Source organism: Condylura cristata, unplaced genomic scaffold, assembly GCF_000260355.1.
Source record: "Condylura cristata isolate star-nosed mole 26May11 unplaced genomic scaffold, ConCri1.0 scaffold00012, whole genome shotgun sequence".
In the NCBI taxonomy this organism is placed as follows: domain Eukaryota; kingdom Metazoa; phylum Chordata; class Mammalia; order Eulipotyphla; family Talpidae; genus Condylura; species Condylura cristata.
In genome coordinates, this window is record NW_004567113.1 from 46,098,452 (window position 1) to 46,102,145 (window position 3,694).

General features: G+C 53.8%; 1 protein-coding gene across 2 annotated transcripts in view; it reads left to right on the forward strand.

Annotated features, from left to right (window-relative positions):
* The first annotated feature begins 274 nt into the window (after positions 1-274).
* Positions 275-3,694, forward strand: part of CCDC149 (coiled-coil domain containing 149) — a 93,476-nt gene continuing 90,056 nt past the window's right edge. For both annotated transcript variants that reach the window (XM_012724199.1, XM_004681369.2), the window contains exon 1: positions 275-296. The gene's annotated coding sequence lies outside the window, so the exon portion shown is untranslated. The remainder of the gene's footprint in view (positions 297-3,694) is intronic.

Genomic DNA, 3,694 nt, shown 5'->3' on the forward strand with positions numbered 1-3,694 from the left:
CCGCCAGAAGCTGGCCTCGGAGGCAGCGCTGGTGGGCGAGGAAGAGCCTGTGGCCCTCCGTGGTTTGTGTGGTTTGCGTGGGCAGCCCAGTTCCCCAGGTGCAGGTGCACAGCCCCGCGCGTACGCGGCCCCAGCGCCCCGCGCCCCCGGGAGTCGGCCTGGGGGAGGGGCCTCCGGGCGGGGTTTGGCCCTGGGCTGGGGAGTGAGAGAGGAGCGAGGGGATCCGGGAGCGACCTGCCTTCCCGGTCACTGCTGCTGGAGCCACACGATTGGCCGCCCAGAGCTCAAGCGGAAAGGTGGTGCCAGCGGGAAATCCGGGCCCTGGGGTGACGCCGGGCCAGGTGCAATCACCTGCCCGGAGGCTGGGCGGAGGGGGGCTTCAGGGGCAACCGCGCCTTTGTGGGTTCCCGTGCCGATTGTTTGCCAAGTGTTCCTGCAGGCCCACTGTGTGTCAGGCGGTGGGAGCATCTGTTACGTGAAACACCGGTGCAGAATTTACTCCGTTGTTGAAACAGAGACCCACCACGCCCCTCCCCCCGAACTATTTTGTCTTAAACAGCCTTGGGATTCCCCTTTGAACTCCTGGGCTTTTCTCTCTAGAGCCTGCAAGTTTTCTGACCTGGGAGGGGCTCCCTGGCTTCTCCTTGTGCGAGGCTGCTGGGAGGGCTCCCTCGCAGAGGCCAGTGCTTTGGCAGGCCCACTGACAGGGCCCTTGCCCGATTACCTCGTCTTGCAGACCTCTCCCTCCTGAGAACCACTCCAGCTTGAGCTTCACCCTCAGTATTCCTGTCCACAACAGTGCAGGTGTATTCCTGTGGGATGTGGGAGGGGAAAGTGTGCAGTCTTTCTCCTCTGACTGTTTTCCGGCCTCCAGCCGCACCTGATGGTGCACAGTATTCTAACTCTGAAAAGGAGCGAGGTAGTCTAGCTTCTCCCTTAAATTCACCTTGTTTCATTTGGTCTAAGAGCTCAAAGCTCTCCTTAGCATCTGGATTATGATTTATACTGGCTCGTAGTTTATCAGGCTTTCTGCCAAGGGACAGATCCCCTGGGGATGCTTTCTAGGTCCAGCAAGACTCCTACCCAGTCGTCCAGGGGACAGGGGATGGGTGTCCACGAAATTCTTAGTGTTCGGCTCTGAGGTGGCAGCAGAATCTTCGTACTTGTTGAATGTCTGGCAGGAGTCGGCTGTACTTCTCAGGGCTTGCGATTCAGTGGTGACAGAGAAAGATGATCCACACTCTGCCCTCAAAGAATTCCCGAAGCACATGGTGAGGTTGGCGAGGAAAGTTGCACCACACGCCACAAGCAATTGCTGGAGTTTCCCAGAAAGGACGGGACCAGGAGAGGGGAAGGTGGGGTGCTGCACTTGTCCCTGTGGTGTGGTGTGGCTCTTGGTGGCCACCCGCCTTATCACAGTGCTCTGTGTCCTTCATTTGCTTCTTCACTCCCAGTCTCCAAGCAGGTGCGCGGTAAGCTGGTGGACTAAGTCCAGATCTGGATGGTCTCGTCTGAGCCGTCTGGTGGCCCCGCCGTGCATCTGCGCAGTGATGACATCCCAAATTCACTGGAGACTGAGAATGTGGAAAGCACCAGTTAAGGACTGTGGGGACATGGACATGACCTGCCCCCTGCTGCTTCCTATCGTAATAGCCAGTGGCTACTCCTTGAGTCTGGCCTTCATGTTGAGTCTTTGACTCAAGCACGCTCATTCTCATGCCAGTATAGGGCAGGAATTATCTCTGACTTTAACGACAGACCAAGGGAGTTGCTCAGGGCCTCGCTGCTGCTGAAGGGTCAGATTTAAACCCTGGTCTGTCTGGCTCCTGAGCGGAGCGCCCCTAGGCCATACTTTGTATTGTCATCATGGCTCACCTTCCTGTCTCTTCCACTGGATGACAGCTGGGCTGGGGTTGGGGCTGGGTGGAGGAGGTCATGTCTTATTCATTTACCTGCATGAGTGTTTCTGAGTATGATCGATCTGTCCCAGATCATTTAGGGAACAGAGTGTTACTGCTGTTTTGCGGGGAAATAAAGTTTCTGGGTCTCTCCCCAAATCTACCATGCTAGGTTGAATTGTGTCCTCATCCCAAAGTCCTGAGTCCTGGCTCGAATGTTACCTCATTTGGAAATAATGTGTTTGCAGATATAATCAAATTCAGATCTCAAGAGGGGATCATGCTGGGCCCTAAATCTTATGAGTGGTGTCTATAAGAGACAGTAAAGATAGATTTGAGATGCATCTATAAGGGAGCAGCTGTGGGAAGGCAGACACAGAGAGGAAGGCCATAGGAAGGTGAAAAAAAATTGGAGTTGGACAGTGATGGGCCAGGAAATACCAGGGCTGTCCCTAGAGGTTGGAGTAGGCATGGAAGATCCTGCTTTGGGGCCTGCAGAAGGCACCAGCCCTATTGACGCCTTGATGTTCAACTTCTGGCCTCTACAACTAGGAGAGACTCAATTTCTGTGTTTAGGCCGCCCACTCTGTTATGGCCACCACTGGCCTCCAGTGGATCTATGAGAGGCTCCCAAGCCGCCTCTCTCACCAAGCTGACCTGGTGGCTCTCCTGCCCTCACAGGGCACCTGGCCAGGTTCAGTGGCTGTGGCCTGGGTCTGATGTGGAGAAATCGTGTGGAACGCAGGACCTGACGGCAGGATTCAAGAAAGAGTGTGCTTGGTACAGTGATGTTGGAAGGGACCGCCAGCAGGCAGCCCACCTGTGCTTTTTCACCTGCTCACACCCATTTCTGCAGGAGGTCAGGGGACAGTTCTGCTCCCTCCCCGGACCCACTCCTACCCCTTCCTGTCCAGAGCACCCTCTGCACAGTCAGTCAAGGTGCTCCCCCAGCTCCCCTCTAGGGAGCACTTTTCATTTAAAATGGTCTACAGAGATCAGTTGTATTTTCATATTTCTCTCATTATTGAAATACACTGCTGAGGGGACAGTGGGGAGATAGGAGAGGTCTGCTGTGCCATGTGGGTCAGCTCCTTGGTGAGGGACCATACTCAGGCTGCAGTGGCTGGTGATAGCTTGAGAGTATACTGCTACTTAATCTCTGCGCCACCAGGGAGGACCCCCCCAATAAATTTTTATTTTAAGAGGAAGATCCTGGTCATCTCTCGTCCTGCTGCCCGGCACTAAGTCACCCTGAGTTCAGTGTCACTATTTGAATTAGGTTAATTCATTAGATAGTGATCTGTTTCCTTTTGCTTGAGTGCACTGTCTGCAGTGACTGGAAGGCAGGAAGAAGATGTTGACTCTGGGCCTCTGCTCCAAGTCGAACCAGCACCATCTGGAAGAGTTACCCAAGTATGACTCAGTGGTTAAGATTCTGGCTGTAGGTCTCAGGTATTAACTGAGATTTGGGGGGAAAGTCGTGGCCCTCTCTCCCTGTTGTGGCAAATGACGCAACACCCAACCCCAAGTGGGTCAGCTCAGAGGGAACTCCGGGGGGTGCTGTCATGGTTTGAAATGTGTCCCCTAAAAGGTGTTCAAGGTCTGATCCTCTTGCTAGTTGCAAATGTGGCTTTATTGGGCAAGAGAGTCTTTGCAGTTGACAAGCTAAGAGGAAGTCATCTGAAGGTCTCCCACGCCAATGAAAATGTTCTTCTAAAAAAAAGAGGGACAGAAAAAGATACTTGTACCCCCATGTTTATTGCTGCTTTATTTACAATTGGAAAAACATGGAAGCA